Source organism: Sceloporus undulatus, chromosome 6, assembly GCF_019175285.1.
Source record: "Sceloporus undulatus isolate JIND9_A2432 ecotype Alabama chromosome 6, SceUnd_v1.1, whole genome shotgun sequence".
NCBI classification, from domain to species: Eukaryota; Metazoa; Chordata; class Lepidosauria; order Squamata; family Phrynosomatidae; genus Sceloporus; species Sceloporus undulatus.
In genome coordinates this window covers 1,941,567-1,958,044 of record NC_056527.1, presented here as the reverse complement: position 1 = coordinate 1,958,044, position 16,478 = coordinate 1,941,567, and the positions used below count along the sequence as shown (strand labels likewise).

General features: G+C 44.2%; 1 protein-coding gene across 18 annotated transcripts in view; it reads left to right on the top strand.

Annotated features, from left to right (window-relative positions):
• The window catches only part of LOC121934166 (microtubule-associated protein 4-like), a 275,880-nt gene that overhangs the window by 17,465 nt on the left and 241,937 nt on the right, over positions 1 to 16,478 (top strand). For 12 of the 18 annotated variants that reach the window (XM_042474343.1, XM_042474337.1, XM_042474339.1 and 9 more), the window contains exons 1-2: positions 399 to 537; positions 4,775 to 4,812. The gene's annotated coding sequence lies outside the window, so the exon portion shown is untranslated. Of the gene's footprint in view, positions 1 to 397; positions 538 to 4,774; positions 4,813 to 16,478 lie in introns of those variants that run through there. The other 6 variants (XM_042474333.1, XM_042474336.1, XM_042474335.1 and 3 more) reach the window with 4 other exon arrangements.

The following is a 16,478-nucleotide window of genomic DNA, read 5'->3' as shown; positions in this document are numbered from 1 at the left end:
GGATGCAAGCTCCTTCTTTGGAGGTTGTTTTTAAACAGAGGCTGGGTGACCATCTACCACAGGAAGGGTTTTGATGGTGTGTTCCTGCATGGCCGAAGGGGGTTGGACTGGATGGCCCTAGGGGTTTCTTCCAACACAATGATACTCTCTGCTTGTTTTCTGCTGCTCCAGAGAATAGGACATGGAGCAATGGATGTGAGTTTTGCCCTCTTTTAGGACATAGCTACTGCTGGCTTTCCAAGGCTTAGCAGTGGCCTTCAGATTGTCTTTGTTTACTACACGTGTGAACAAAGTGGTACTATGCTGCTTGAATGCACAGGCCTGGCTAAGTAGTCAGCTGGGGCTGACTCTCACGTGGCCAAGATGGCAACTGCTGCCTTCATGTGGGGAATGCTGTAGCTGGATCCTGCTGCGTTGGGCGTTTCTCGCCGGAAGGGTTGTTCCCATCTCTGGAGCTTTCCCGTTTCAGATTGAGTTCTCTGCAGCTGCCTGATTTTGATCTTTGCGAGGAATTCTTTTTGGAAGAGTGTTTTAATGGTATTCTTGGCCCACTTTTCCCTTTCTGAGGAGCGGTTGTTCTAATACGATGCGTTCTTTGACTAGAATGGGACCTTAGTGGGTGGAAGAGCAGACTTGGTTTTCTGTGTACGATTAGGTCATGTTTCCAAGACAGTTTTTGTATTGTCTAGGAGAGATAAACCACCGTTTGTGCGGCGGAATGGATTGGCTGTGCCTCATGCTGGAACAAAACTCTTCTAGCTAAATTTAGGTTGTTTCTGTGCTTGAAGCTGCTCCAAGATGGAGGACTGACTATTGGATTAATTTAAAGGAGTTCTTTATTGTTTGAATGATAGCTTTATTATGTAGAATAATCTTTGCATTGATATTCTTGTACTTAAGATTTTGTGTTGCTTGCTCCAGCTATATAGGATAGAGAAGTTTTTTTAAAAATCTAAGGGATAATATATAGGAGGAAAGGCTATCCTTTTCATGCTGAGATGTAATTTCTTGAACTTTGTGTCCAAAAATGCAATGCCAGGAGAGAGAGAGAGAGAGAGAGAGAGAGAGAGAGATGTTTTATTGCCCATATAGCTTTTGAAGTTGCTTATTTTTCATTGCGTTTCCTTGTTGCTTATGACAAAATGTTTTGCAATATGCTCTGCACCTTGTTTTTCCTTCTTGCCTATAAATGACAGACAGGGATGTGTTGGAAGACAGGCGGAGGAGTGTCCTTGTGTTGGATGCTGAACTTCTGGGATTCGTGTGCAAGACTGATTCACAAACCGCCTTAAACAGTTCTGTTTCTTGCAACAACTCTTTCATATTAAAACATCTTACAAATGGAGAGGTTTCAAAAGCCAGTGTGGCGTCATCACAGGCGTAGTGGGGTGTTGGACTATGACTCTGGAGATCAGGATTCAAATCCCAGCTTGGCCATGAATCCCACTGGGTAACCTTGGGCAAGTCACACACTCTCAGCCTCAGGAGAAAGCAAAGCAAACCTCCTCTGAACAAATCTTGCCAAGAAAACTCCATGATAAGTTCACCTCAGGGTCGCTGTAAGTCGGAAATGACTTGAAGGCAAGCAACAACATATTTTCAGAAGGATAAGTAAGGGATCCTAATCAAACCAAATAATTACTGTTTTTGCCAAGACATCCAAGCTTTTCATGGAGATACTTTTGTCACACATTGGCTATTTTCATGTCCAGCTGCAGAAGGGTGTTGTCAAGGGAGGAGAGATTCTGGATCTGTTTTTAAGGTAAGGCTGGTGGCTCAGGGCTGGCAGGCCATGATCAATTCTGAGTAAGTCTTGCCAAGAAAACTCCATAATAGGTTTGCCTCAGGGTTGCCATAAGTCAGAAATGACTTGAAGGCACACAACACAAACACACACGCACACACACACACGCGTACGTATATTTTTACAAAACACAAAATACAGTGAATCTTAGAGTTGGAAGGGGCTAGTAGAGCAGTAAACTGCCATGAAAACAATACAAAATAATGAATAAGATATTGTAAAATTGTTTAAGGCATAAAATTAATACGGGGCAAATATACAAGACCCTATTAAGTGGATGCAAAGATGGCTATAAACTTGGACACCTTTGATTGCTTTTGAGGGGATCAACCACACAGAAGTCTTGATGGTCCTGATCATATTGCAGGGGGGGGGGCACCCCCCCATAACCCGGGGTGGGGGGGGGGGCTCAAGCTCCCCTGCCCCCAATTCTGAGTTCTATGCTTAAGAGAGGTAAATTGCTAAAGGAAAAGGATCATAGGCACCTAGAGTTGGAAGAGACCCCAGGGGCCATACAGTCCAACCCCCTTCTGCCATGCAGGAACTCACAATCAAAGCATCCCCATTGGCAGATGGCCATCCAGCCTCTGTTTAAAGACAGGAAGGTCAGTGTGTGGAGACAGTGTACCTCTTGAGCAGCAGATGATGGTGAAAGAGAAACAGGGTGTTGCCTTTTGTAAACCCCCGCCTCCTCCAAAAATCTAGCTCTCCCTTGTTGGAAACAGCATGCAGGACTAGGCAGAGTTTGGTCTCACCTAGCAGGGCTGGTTTTACACTACTGTACTAAGAAAAGCTGAACAGAGAAGCAAGCTTAAAGAGATCTGGAGTGATGAGTTGGCTTGTTTAAAGGCTCACTTCTTTTTTGTTTTTTGAGAAAGCCCAGTTTGTACAGCAGATTGCCTCTCTGAATGGCTTTTAGTTCCAGCTTGTCAGGGACAAATGGCTGGATTTCCACTCATCCCCTTGTGTAAAGGGGGCAGGTTTGTTGCTCTTTGGAAGCAGGCGCAGCAGCAGGGTCATGTGTCAGGCCTGGGGGATTACATGCCGTGTCCCAGGGTGAACCTCTTAATAGCTTGCATTGGTGTAATTGATGAATGACAGGATTTGCCAGATTTGATATCTGCCCTAAGAGCATTCGTAAATGCTGGCTTACTTGCTTTCCCCTCCAACTTAATTTAAAACTCGGGAATTTGCTGCTTGAAGATGAACCTACAATAGCTTTGCTGTGACCTCCAAGCAAAGGTTCACTTAGTAAGCTCTTCTCCACCATTTGTGTGGATTCCTCTTCTCATAGATAGGGGCTGTGGGGCTGGCATATGTGCCCAATGAAGTCTCTGGGTGGCTTTGAAAGTAAAACGCAAACAAATGAGCCCATTCACGTGTGCATTGCCCTGTTGAATTGTGCCATGTCAACAGAACGCTTGGCATTGGTGTCTCAATTAAAACTGACCCACGGTCTGGCATTATGTCATTGCTGCACAGATTTCCAGTCTTCCTCTATTTAGAAAGAATGTGTAGGGTTGTTGTTTTTTTTGCGCCAGCAATGTGGAATGTCGTTGGTTAACCTTCTTTTGTAATCTTTTACAATGACAGCTTGTGCACAGCTGAAGCCTAAATCCTGAAGCAAAGAGGGAGTTCCTCTGAGATGATAAGAGAACGGAAGCCCAGTTTAACCCTATGGAGGGATGGATAAGCTTGCTGGTTTTCAGCGTGGAAAGTCCAAGCTCACCTTCCTGCCCATCCATCTTGCTTGAGCTGCTGCTGCTCTGTGTTGGGGTGCAAGCTGCCACATCTCCATCAGGCCTGATTTACAGGGTTATTCGGAGGATTTCTATCCCAGTGGTTCCCAAACTTTGTTCCTTCAGTGTTTTGGACTTCAGCTCCCAGAAGCCTGAGCCAGCTTGGCCTGAAGTTAAGAATTCTAGGGGCTGAAGTCCAAAACATCTAGAACAGAAGTCCCCAAACTGTGCTCTTTAAGAGATTGTGGACTTCAGCTCCCAGAATCCCAGACTATTGGCCAACGTGGCCAAGACTTCTGGGAAATGAAATCCAAAATCTCTTAAAAGGCACAGTTTGGGGACCAGTGATCTATAAGGTCAAAGTTTGGGAAACACTGTTCTATCCTTTGTCAAGCACCTCCTCCTACAGTGAAAAAGAACCACAGAAATGATTTTGTGTGACTTCTTTGGTTCTTACCTGTTCCCTTTTGTTCTGAAGCCCTGCATTCATAATGAACCTAACCAGATTTAAAATACTGACCTAATTTTGGTGGCTCTATGGAAGGATTGTTGATTGATATATGAGTAAAAAGCTCACAGATTTATTAAATGCTCATTAAAATCTACTTAGAGCCACACTCGCTAACAGATTAATAACCCCCTCCCATATCAGCCTAAATGTAAAATAAAATGCTAACCAAGCATGTGTTTACAGAAGTGCTGGAGAAAGATCCTACATGCAGATGTGTAAACATGTGAGGCCGCCTTCTGTTGTGTCCAGTGAGTCATTGGTCCATCTGCCCCATTTGTTTGCAGTGTTGGTGGACGCCTTAGACAGATGTGTCTTTGTCCAGATTTGCTGGCCTGAGTGCTCTTAAACTGGCAATTCTACAGACTGAACATGGGGGTGGTCTGTGAGTTTTACTCAGAGTGGCCCTACCCCAAAAGTATAGTCCCTTGGGAAGGGATTGCAGGAGGATTTGCATTAGAGACCATAGCTATACAGGACGGTAAGACCTTCCCTTGTGGTGCTCTTTGGATCTGGTAATTTTTAAAGAAGCCTGGCCTGCAAGTAGGCTTTGAATTCAGCAACCACAATTCTGGGTGAGCGCCTCCTTTGGGTCCGCTAGGGACCTTGCCAAAGTACTCAAGCACACATTTCTCTATTAGTCTTGAGAGAGGATACTGGAGCACATTGGTGCAATGTGTTTCTTCACCCTGCACAACTCACACACCTGTTTTCTTCCAACAGGCTTTTCGTGGTGTGGCTGCAGATTGCGTTGCTGGGATGTGAGTAATTTTTCTCTTCTTTGTGCTTGCTTTCAAAAATGTGATATAGATAGGCTGCCATCTCGTGTTTGTTAGTTGTTGAGGCAGTACAGAGTATTTTAAAATGAAGCAGGTAGGAGATCCTTGGGCTTAGTCTTGGGGAAGCTGCAGAGGACACAGAGGGGAGGAGCAGTTTTCTCCTAAACGTCTGCCTTACTTCACAAAGGCTTAATGAATTGGCACCACAAATCTTACGCTGGAGGCTGCCAGAAGAGGAACTGCAAGCACTGACTGGATGCCATCCTGGTAGCCCTTCCCTGGCAGGAAATTGGGCAGTCCTATTTGACACACTAGATGCCCACAGTCTGTCTCTGTCGACAAGGGGATTATGCTCGAACTTGCTGTATGTGGGCACACTGTCCAACAGTTGTCCATTGCTGGAATTCTTACATCACCCTCTGCATTTGATATTGGCTCTTGCTGGGGAAGAGGCAGCTGACTTAGGTTAAAAAAAAAAAAGGTCTGGTTTTGAATGACAAACTGCTGTGTGTTGACTTTCCTAGTGTCACTTGTTCTCAGACCTTACTTCTCACTCATTCCTCTGGATATGGTTATATTAAGTCACGTGAACAGTCTACAGGAAATCCCAGAGCTGAGAAGCAGGTTACTGTGCACAGCATGGCTGTGCCTCTGCCAGCAACTTGGAGGTGGTGAATGAGAAGGGGCTCTGAGGATCTGTTTGCTGGAAGATAGTGCTCCCTTGCCTTCCCCAAGGCCTCCTTGAATTTTGGAGGAGGAGGAGGAGGAGGAGACTGACTTGTTTTGTTAGACCCACTTGGAAAAAGAAGCAAATGACTGGCACTTGATGAAATGAGACCCAGTCCTTTCCTTAGTTTCAGGACTCAGTGAAAATGAGATTCTTTTTTTCCTGACTGGGCAAGAAGGCATGGCCCAGAAGAGCCCCAGATTGTCTGCAAATAGAATATTTATTTAAAATGTCAAGGATGAAACATGTTACGTTAGATGTATTCACTGTTTTTACTAGTAAATCAGGGGGCGGGCAAAGTGGCACACAGGCCGCATGCGGAACCCTCTCTAGAAGACCTCTCTGCCAAAAGAAAAGGAAAACTGATTACATTTAAAAAGAAAAAAAATTGAATGGCGGGGCCTGATTTTTGGGCACTTTTTTGTCCCCAGACAGGCCAGAACTGTCTAAAAAGACATCAGTTCCCCACTCCCACCCCTACAAAGCCCCCCAGCCTCCCCAAAACACCAAGAAAATAGGCTGAAAATCAGCCCAAATGGCAGCTGGAAATCACGTCATTTGGGGAGTGCTGAAATTTGCTGGTGTGGCCTGCGGGATGGGTGCTGCGGGGTAAAATGGCCACCATTCCCAGTGCAGTTGCCACCCCTTACTTAGATGCAATCCTAAAAGCTTCCAAGTATGTAGAAGCATAGCCATGTCCTGTCCCCCACTGGGGTTAAAAAAGAATCTTATTTTCACTGAGAACTCCACAACATTTGTCTCTGTAGCTTGGGAGTATGTTCAAAAGGCGACTGGAACATTCAGGAAACTGATAACATTGTGAAAAGCCTTGCAACAGAAGAGTGGGTGGGTGATTTTGCCTCTTTCTCCAGCATAAGTGATCATATAAGAGGAATGGTTGAGGACTTTAAGTCAGGATGTGGGAATACTCTTTGCTTATTATTTGTCTACAGTCAGAGAGACAATAAAATTTCTATGAGGTCAGCTTTTCCTGAGCTGGTCACAGGATTGTGAAGAGAACTGAAGAGAAGACTGAGGGGTGATGTGATCGCCCTCTTTAAATATCTCAAGGGCTGCCACAGAGAGGAGGGTCAGGCCTGTTCTCTGCTGCCCTAGAAAGAAGGACCAGGGCTAATAGTTTGAAGTTACAAGAGGGTAGATTTTGATAGATAGAACATTAGAAGGAACTTCTTGATGGTAAGAGTGGCTTGGCAATGGAACAAATTCCTAGGAAGGTGATGGGGTCTTCTGTGGATTTCTTCAGAAAGAGGCTGGAATGCTCTAACTAGAGATCACGCATTGAGCAGGGGCTTGGACTCTATGGCTTCTGTGGCCCCTTCCCACTCTGGGCTTCTGGGATTCCTTGCCATTGGTTATGGCTGCTGCAGCTGATGGGAGTTAAGGACACCAGACTGGGAAGGCCTTATTCCAGGAATGGGGCACAGCTATATAGTCAGTGATGGAGGACCAATGAGATCTGCAGGGCTGCACATTCCTCTCCCCTTGAACTATTAGGTTACAGTAAGTAGGATGCAAAGAATCTTCAAAAATATCTAAATGAGAGACAAAAAATTGGTGTCCCATGTGTCACGAAACTCTGATGAGGAGAATACTGGAGGGATGAGAAAATAAGCATTCCAAGATGAGAAGAACTTTCTGCCAAATTAGCAACTTCTGAACTCTGAAATCATATTCCTTTGGTAAGGATGGTGAACCAGCTCTTGAAGACGAGAAACTCCTAAATACATGTGAAAGCAACTTCTTATTGTTAATCTCCGTAGTGTGTCAGTAGGGAGAACAGATGGCTTCACAACAATATCCTTCCGTTTTATACCTTAGAGACTGGTATTTTTGGCTGGTTGTGTCAAATATCACAGGTGTGACGAATGTGGCAGCTGCTTCGTCCAATTAGTTCTGCCAATCAAAGAGCTTTTTTTGGTCTACAGCTTCTATTCTCCTGGTTTTATACTGAAAAACTAATGGTGAAGTTTCAGTAATAACAAGATGAGCTCAGTCTTACACTCTGCATTTCCCCCCAGTGTGGAGGCCACAAGGAGCTACGCTTTTGCCAGGGATTTGTTCTTGCACTGCTAGGGCCTTCACAGCATTTACAGTTTTCCTGTAAGCCCTACTGGCTCCCTTGAAAGGCGGCTTGGTACTAATAGAGTGGCTGAGATTTAGTCTGCAACACAACAAAGTTCAGCTGAATCAGTAGAGAACAGGAGGGTCACTAAATTCTGTACAGCGACAGAAGTTGCCTGCTTGGAGTTATTTCTTTGAGATAAAGGGCACTTGTGAAGGCAGCAGCAAGTTCTACTTTTTAAAGTTCATGTGTTTTAATCTGGGAGCTGATGGGATTTGTAGTCCCAACTTCATCTGATCAGCCTCATGTAATTATTCAGTCTCAATATATATTATCTACAGGGTGGGATTGGGTTTGCCACGTAAAATAAGTACAGGCCTATGGATATAGCATTTCTGTTCTCTCTGTGAAGTACAGTATATGTCTGTGTATGTGGGAAATGGTATGTGTTTTGCACAGAGCTTAAAAAACAAGATTTTCTCGAAATGCTTGGAACCATTCTGTGGCCCCTGGTTATTCTCACTGGGCTTCTGGGGAAATTTTTCTGTGTCGGAAAGATAGGATTTTCATTCCTGAAGATTTTATTTTCTACTTCTGCAAACTTGGGATTTCCCTTTTTATGCTTACGCTTGCTTCCAAATAGCCCTGATTTAGTTACATAGCTATCATAATTCTGCATCTTGAGTGTGCATGTGATAAAGCAGCACATCTGCCGGTGGCTGGTCATTCTCAAGGGGAAATTCTGCAGACTATCTTGGGAGAAGTGGCTTTCCATCACTGGAAAGAGTGCAGTGTGTGAAGCTGCCTGAGGCTGTGTTGCAATGCTGGTCTCTCTCATGCAGTTTGGTCTACTCCAACTAGCCATTACCACCGCAGGTCTCAAGCAGAGGATCCGTCTCTTGTCTAATCTTGGGCTGCTCCCATGGGCTGAACCTGAGACCTTTGGCAGAGAAAGCTGTGCTCCCCTTGCTTGTGGAACTTCTCCTTGGTACATGCTTCTGGAATTTCTGAATACAGTTGTCCCTCCATATTCGCTACGGTTAGGGGAACAGGAACCCCGTGACTATGGAAAAAAACGGCAAATAACAAAAACACTGTTTTTACCTGAGAGGACACCTCTCTAGGAATCTCTAGGTCCTCCAGTGCAACTCTGTGGTCAACGTACACTGACCATAGAATGGCACTGGAGTAGCTACAAATGGTCTTTCAGTGCAACTTTTAGTTAAAGTTGACCACAGAGTTGTACTGGAGGACCTAGACAGTCCTAGAGAGAACATATTAATGAAATCCATGAATAATCAAATCCGCAAATATCAAAGCTGCAGTTATGGAGGGATGACTGTAGTTCTAAAAAGATGTATGGCTAGGGATCTGGATTTCCTATTGTAATCTCTCATATTTGAAGTAGAAGCAATACAGTACAGTGGGCCTTGGGATCCACTGGGGCAGGGGTAGGCAACCTTTTTGAGCCGGGGGGCCGAGTTGCTGTCCCTCAGACAACTGGGGGGCGAAGCTGGGGGGTGGAGCTTCCACCCTCCGGGGGCGGGGCTCTGTGCTGGGGATGGAGCTTCCACCCTCCAGGGGCGGGGCCGCATGCTCCACCCCCGGAGTGATGATGATGATGATGATGATGATGTTGATAATAATAATTATAATAATAGTTCCAAGCATGGAAACTACTACAAAGCAATTTTTTAAAAAAGGAAGAAAGCATGCACACTGTCTTAACCCAGAAAGGCACAAGGTGCTGAGAGGGGATTTTGCACAGAGAACACCAAGGGCAAATAAATAAATAAATAAATAAATAATAATAATAGTTCCAAGCATGGAAGCTACTAAAATGCAATTAAAAATAAAAGGCGGAAAGCATGCACACTGTCTCAACCCAGAAAGGCACAAGGTGCTGAGAGGGGATTTTGCACAGAGAACACCAAGGGCTCCTTCCCAGCTTCTGAGGGGCCTCGCGGCCCTTAGAGGCCGGGAAGGAGGCGGGGGACACCCGCACAGGCGTCCTCGCCGGCTCCTTCCCGGCTTCTGAAGGGCCTCGCGGCCCTCAGAGGCTGGGAAGGAGGCAGGGGACACCCGCGCGGGTGGCTCCTGGCTCTGAGGGGGCCTCAGAAGGAGAGGCCTGGGGTCGCGTGGGCCCTGGGAGGAGCCCAGGCATGCAACACAAGATATTATTTCTCACTTGGTTAAAATATTTATAATTTATAAATAAATATAATATTTCCTTTCTGCCTGACAGGGCTGCTGACAGTTTGAATCTAAGCAACATGTAATAAGAATCTTAGATTGGTATTGTCTTACATTTGTAAATGCTCTGGAGATAATCACTTTATGGAAAAGCTGCTGAGTGTGAAGTTGTAGTTAAACACATGCAACCTACTGGTTTAAAAAAATCCTTCGTGGAAAAATTTCTATGTAAGGAATGGGTAGATGTTCGTAAGTCAGAGGTCCTCTTGCTCCACTGGAACATCTGGGTGTTGTAGTGCAAGGGGTGGGATCCTTAGGTGGAAGTGACCATGTTCTCCTGGAGTTTGTCATACAGTGGAAAGGAGAAGCCAGGCAGAGTCAGACACGCATTCTAGATTTTAGGAGAGCAGATTTCAGTAAACTTAGAGAAGTATTGAGGGTGATTCCATGGTCAGAAATACTAAAAGATAAAGGAGTTCAGGACGGATGGGACTTTCTCAAAAGGGAGATACTGAAGGCACAATTTCAAACAGTTCCACACCCGCCACATGGGGCGGTTATTAGTTTTTTCAAAGAAGATGGCCTGAGTGAGAAGAGAGAGTTGGTTTCAAAAACACAGTGTCATTCTGTTTACAATCCTTGGGCAGGTAGAGAACCCCAATGTTATTGGCAAAAACCATTGTGTATATGAGGCACTTAAACTAACGTGTGGAGTGGGTTGAGCATTTGACTGTTACTCTTGAAACCAGGCTTTGAATTGCCCTCTGCTACCACCATTGGTACCCACTGGTGACCTTGTTCAGTCATCACTCTCAGCAGCCTGAATAGAAAGGCCAGGGCAACCCCTCTGAACAATCTGGCCAGAAATATGCCATGATAATTTTGCCTTGTGTTTGTGTGCCTTCAAGTCATTTCTAGTTTATGGTTGTGCTTAGGTTTGCCATAAGATCAGTGAAGCACTTGGAATTCACACATCACCCTTATATAATTCCATAGTATTCCTCCAAGAAATGTGCTGCGGCTCTATTCTCCCTGACGGTATTTTCTGAGTTTACCTTCATATAATTTCCTTTGCCTTACTTCCCCAGCTTGTAAACATTGCAACTGTCAGCTTGAAATATTCTATAAAAATATAAATACCTCCTTGGTCCATTATGGCTTGTTTAGGCCCGTTAGTTTTCCTTTTTTCCTTTTGGTTAGAGTCTTGTCCATGCTACCCGCTTTAGCTTCTGTCCCCTTTTTTTTTTACCCATTGTTGTTTAGTGAAATACTGTATCTAGCATTCAAAACTAGTTAGATATGGATGCGCCGACCTCCCCTCTTCTAACTTGTGTTTGTTTGCATTGCCCCTGTGTCCTGTCTGAACTTTGGATGGAGGAGAGGGCGCAGCCAGCCCCAACGCAGTAAGAAGGGTATTGGCAACAGCTTCGGAGCTTTGTGTTAATTAGCTTCTTAAGGTATACTGTGCATTTGAGCCGTTGATGGTACTTGTGGTCCCCCCCAACCTGCTTGGCGCTTGTAGCAGATGAGGTGCCTTCAGATGGAAACAACCATAAGTAGTTTTGGGTCATACTGGGCAGTGCTGCCCTTGCCCGGTGCTGTCTCACGTGGCAGCGGAGCAGAACCAATTCTTTCTCTCAGTGGGGGTCAGATTACTCTATCTAAACAGAACAATGCCTACTATTCATTTTACCTGCTGGTGCCCCTGAATGTCCAGGTGGGGGCATTTTCCTCTACTAAACAAAAAAATGACACTTCTGACAGTTTGGTTCGAAAACTAATTAACACTTGAGAATGGTACGATATCATTAAAAGTTGTGTAAAACATGTTACTCTAATTAAATCTGTGCTTACTTTTGAATGGTACCATTGAGTGTTCAAGGCAATTCGGGAGAAAGCTGATGGGCTTTCTCTGTCATTCGGTTTGTCTTGATTTGGCTGATTTAGGGCTAGATTTTTCTCTCTTTATTCCCATTTAAAAAGTAGACTAATGGAAAACAGTGGATTTGGAAGAAATCCGATTTATTTCAAGCAGATGCCCACTGCATAGGATTAGAATTGACTCCAGGCCACTTTTTTGGGAAAGGATTTTGTAAAGGTGTTTGTTTATGGCACCATTGTCCAGGCCTGCAAGGGAGGTACAGGAGTATGACATTCACATGTTAATCTGGAAAAGTTGAACGTGTCCGGAAAGGACGACCGAGATGGTAAACAAGTCAGAAACCAAGGCCCCATGAACAGGGGTTGATGGAGCTGGATAGAAGATGGAGAAAGTGTATGAAAGTGCCTTTAGTTTTCCTGAAGGGATGATAGAATCATAAAGATATTTGGAAGAGACCACAAGGGCCAAGCCACTGCAAGATTCTTGGTAGAAGCAAGCAAACGTGTTTTTCTGCGGCTCCAGAGGCAGAACCAGAAACTATACATTGAAAACCAACCAGAAAGGGATGCCCCTAATCATGAGAGAAACTTCTTTTTACTGTTGGGACAGTGGGACAGCTGCCTTGGAGCGGTGGATCCAGCTCCTTTGGGAGGTTTTTCAGGACAGGTTGATGGCCGGCTCAGGAGTTGCTGTTAGCTGAGTTGGATGGACAAGGGTTTGGACCTACAGTAATCAGTTTCTCAGGGTCACCTTCCAGCCTCCTTGAGCAAACAGTCGAGAACAAACTTTTTCTTTTCGTTCTTTGAAAATGTCCAAAACCTCACACAACATTAAAAAGTCGAAAAACAGCCAAGCAAAGCACCCCTAAGTTAAGAGGCCAAAAGTCAGGTTGCACAATATGGTATGGAGCCTAGCCTGACCACTTCTTGGAAAAAGGAAAAAGTTGGGAAGCTTTTAAGCAGTTTTAAAGATTAATCTGATTTTGGTGTGGTGTAATGTGGAGTTTCAGCCCACGTCTTCCTGAGAATAGCAAAGTTGCACACATGCATCCCTGCCATTGTAAAAACTGAATAGTGGTTTCTGCAACGAACCAAGTCAGTGGATTTTCTTTGTAGTTGTGACTTGGAAAGGATAAAAGCATCTTGGTCAAGTCTGCAGACCCACCCTTCTGTATATTAGTTTGTACTTGAATATTGGCAGTTGGGGACAAAGCCTGATATAAAAAACAAGCTCTTAAGTCCAGTTTGGACAGAAGAAAGCAAGTGTAAAGCTCTGCAAGAGGAAAATCTTCTTTAAAATCCCTTGGAAAGCACAGCCACAGGTCTAAATATTTTTGGAAGCTCAGATCAGAATTGGTACCAGAATTAGAAGCAGACATTTGCAAATATTCGAAGTGCCAGTCTTTGGGTTTTAGAAAGCTTGTAGAATAAAATAATTTAAGTTCATAACGTTTAAGAAACCAAGTGCAGAAGTCTAAAGGACACATCCTTGATTGCGTTTCTAAGATGTAACTTAAAATGAGTTACTTTAACGAGTCCATCTGTGACCCAGGCCTGCATCTGCAATGTAGAAATAATGCAGTTTTGCACCAGAATTAAATGTTATGGCTTCCAGCTGGGGGATTCTGGTTTTGTAGTTTTTGGTGAGATATTAGCCTTCTCTGGTCAGAAAGCTCATGTGCCACTAAACAACCAGGATCCCATAGCCAGGACAGTTAAAGCTGGGCCAAACTGTGTTATTTCCTGCAGCGCAAATTCCAGCCCCAGTTTGACTCTCTGGTGTGGCATGAGGTGTTTGCTATTCAATTGCCCCTTGGGCATGCTAGTGCATTTCTAGGAAGGAGGTATGAAATGCCCCGGACAAAGCATGGGGGAAACAGGGTTGAACGGATTGGACCTCTGAGAGGCCAGCGCTGCGTAGTGAAGAGCAACTCGTGTTCGCATTTGGGAAGGAGACCTTTTCTCTGCAGTTTGTCCCAGGAGTTACTGGCTTGCTGCTGAGTGGTTGTTGGGACCTCTAGTGCAAAAGTCGTATTACTTTCCACGATTTCTGTCTGCCCTTGTTTGAATCTGCCCTAGCCAATCGGGACCTACTGAATCCTAGAAAGTAAGATTTAGGGTGAGTATGGCGACTGGACTGGGAGGTTATTGAATTAATGTTTTAGGTTCATGGCGTAATAATCTCAGATATCTGAGGAGGTAGGTCAAGTCTATAAATTATGCTACAAGCTTCTTTCTTTGTTAAGTCCTCAAGGTGCTATAAGATCACTTTGTAGACTGATTTTCCAGACGACTCAGCTGTGTTCATACATTCAGTATATGGTCCTCGTATAACCAAGTTTTTTAAGGCATAACACAAAATGAAATAACAGGACAATCAATGCACCCCGGTTAATTCAATAAAACGTCCTTATGAGCACCACGAGTGTTAAAACAGTGAAGACTAAAGTATGAAAACAACAAATAAAGTTGACGAGCTAATTCCGAGCCTTAGAGTTGTTATGGGTAAGAAAACGAGTACTGACAAAATCCAGCTGTTTTATTGGTTTTATTAACCAATTGTTGAAATGTTTTAGAGTGCCTCATTTGATTTTTTACACTGCTCTGCTTGTTGCTTTTTATGTTCATGATATATAAATTTGTAGAAAAGCACACATGCAGTGATAGCGGTATATACCAGGTATAGGCAAAATGTGCGCCTCTGGGCGCAGCCCTTCTCCGCAATTCAGTCAGGAAATCAACAACGAAGGTTGTGGGTCGTCAGCCAAGGCAAACCCAGCAGCTTTGGTTTTGCTGGATCTTGATCAAAGTCGTCATCATCCAATTTAACCCACTAGCTGTTGCCACATTCTCCCAATCTCTGGTGCAAGCAGATGGTTTGATAATGGTTTGGCACTGAGTGAATGCTGACCTTTTAATTCACAACAGGAACGACAACAGTGTAATGGTTTAGGTCTCAAATACTGTGGTTTTTTGGGGGTTACCTTTTTGCCGTCAGGAAGGCAATGGCCTTGGGCCCAGATCTCTCTGGAAACCCAAGCCCCCCATTTGGGGCACCATCCAACGAATGAGAGAAGCCACTGGAAATAATGCATGTGTACTTTCTGCTTTTGAGCTGCGTTCCAGTGTCAAAGGGTGGTAAAGAATGGAAAAACCCAGCCTCAGAGTTACACGTCACTCCAGTAAAAAGCTTAAAACCCTGAGAGGAATATGTCAGCTCTTTGGATTTAATGAATCCAGCAATTGGGGCCAGTGAGTGCTCTGTCAAGACACATTTAAATCAGGCTCGTTTGGATCAGTTCTTTTTATTTTTGCAATTAAGTCAGATCTAACAGCTGCGTGAGTAGGGTGGCATAGCGAGTTTTGACTTTTATAGACTTCAATCAAAGCCAGCGCTCAATAATTCATAGCATGATTTCAAACTTGGAGGCCTGAGAAGGAACTCTGAACTGGGATTGTAAGGAGCTGAGGCTGGCTCTTTCTCTACATGCTCCTTTGGGCCAGTCGTCGTCGGATTTTGATGTGTAAGTGTGCTTTTCATAGGGGTAGTTTACTAGGGGATTTTTTAGCATTACACGCGGTTGCTGAAATAACCGTCATGTTCACTACTGAGTTGTTGCCTTTGCGTATGATAAGTTCCGTCCCGTCCGTTCGTCACTGTTATTTATATCCTGCCTTTCTTCTCTCCCAGACGATCTCAGTGTGGCTCAGAGGAAACAAAAACATGACAATAAATTTACAGCAATCGTTAATAAATAAAGTCCTAATAATAATAATAATAATAATAATATATCATAATAACAACACATAACAGTGAAAACATAGAAAATGAGATTGAACAGTTATTAACCACAGCACAAATTAAAAAAACCGTTTAATTTGTTTATTTTAAAAAACCATGGTTAAAAACAGCATAGTAGTAAGCCTTCTCTTATTAAAAAAACAGTCCCGAGGGTTTGCTGAAGAAAGTCTTGCTGCCTTAAAGACACTGGAGAAGGATCATCCTGGAGGGAGTTTCCAAAGCGTGGGATCACACACCTGCTGAGAAGCTCTTCTCCTGCGTTCCCACCATCGGTAGAACCCTGGGAAGGTGGTGGAAAAGGATGCTCCAGGGTACTCTTTTGTACAGATTTCATAAGGTAATGGGGGAAAGAAAAGTGTAATTTTATGGGCTGTTTAACCAATACCTAAACACTCCAGTATTAAGATGAGAACTTAGCTTTGGCACAAAATATAGAATAAACAGTTTGACACTGTATTAGCTGCCATGTGTGGCCCATGCGGTGGAATCTGTATTTTGGTGGGCCGCCAGACTTCCAGACAAATCAACGAACTAAACCCTCACTCAACAAAACTACAAATCCCCAGGAGTCCCTAGCATTGAGGCCATGCAGTTTTAAAGTGGTGTCAACTGCTTTATTTCTCCAGTGTAGCATTGTCGTTAAGGAGTTCAGAAAGAAAAATGACAGCCTTGAATCTCGAGAGGTTTGGCTGGGTTTGCAGCTGTATGGGTGAAACACTGAAATGTTTGTCGCAAGCCTTACGAAGCACTCATCATGGTTTTGGGCGTCTTACAACACTCCTGTTGGCCAGCCTCTGAAATCTCAACAAAATGGTGGATCGCCAGTAAGAGAAGAACCAGTCCTTGTATGGGCTTGGGAGCTGGGACCAAGTTCCCAAGAGACCAGAGTTTGAATCACGGCCAGCCGTGGAAACCACTGGTGACCTTGGTAATCACACTCCGTCCCAGGCCTCAGAGAAGGC